Source organism: Microtus ochrogaster, unplaced genomic scaffold (assembly GCF_000317375.1).
Source record: "Microtus ochrogaster isolate Prairie Vole_2 unplaced genomic scaffold, MicOch1.0 UNK10, whole genome shotgun sequence".
NCBI classification, from domain to species: Eukaryota; Metazoa; Chordata; class Mammalia; order Rodentia; family Cricetidae; genus Microtus; species Microtus ochrogaster.
The window spans coordinates 3,503,155-3,503,888 of NW_004949108.1; positions in this window are offsets into that span (position 1 = coordinate 3,503,155).

Sequence of the window (734 nt, forward strand, 5' to 3'; positions counted from 1 at the left end):
GGTCTAGAAGCGCTGTGGACTCCCATACAGAAGGTGGACCCCTTTCCCTGGGTCCAGAAGCACTGTGGTCTCCCATACAGAAGGTGGACCCCTTTTGCTGGGTCCAGAAGTACTGTGGTGTTGAGAGGAGCTGCAGGCAGGCCTGCTTTTCATCCTGCCCGGCTCCCGCACGGCTAGCTTTATACCCGAAATAACAACACACAAATTATATTCTTTTAAATACTGCCTGGCCCATTATCTCTAGCCCCTTACTGGCTAATTGTCACATCTTGATTAACCCATTACTAATAATCTGTGTAGCACCACGAGGTATTGGCTTACTGGGAAAGATTCAGCATGTCTGACCTGGCGGCTGGCTCCATAGTGTCTGGCTCCCTGGAGAGGAGAGGCATGGCGATTGCCTAACTTCCCTTCTTCCCAGCATTCTGTTCTGTTTACTCCATGCACCTATGTTCTGACCTATCAGGCCAAGCAGTTTCTTTATTAGTTAACCAATGAAAGCAACAGATAGGCAAATGACCTTCCCACATCACTATGGTCTCCCATACAGAAGGTGGACCCTTTTTGCTAGGTCTCAAAGCGCTGTGGTCTCCCATAAAAAAGGTGGACCCCTTTCCCTGGGTCCAGAAGCGTTGTGGTCTCCCATACAGAAGGTGGACCCCTTTCCCTGGGTTTAGAAGCGCTGTGGACTCCCATACAGAAGGTGGACCCCTTTTGCTGGGTCCAGAAGCTCT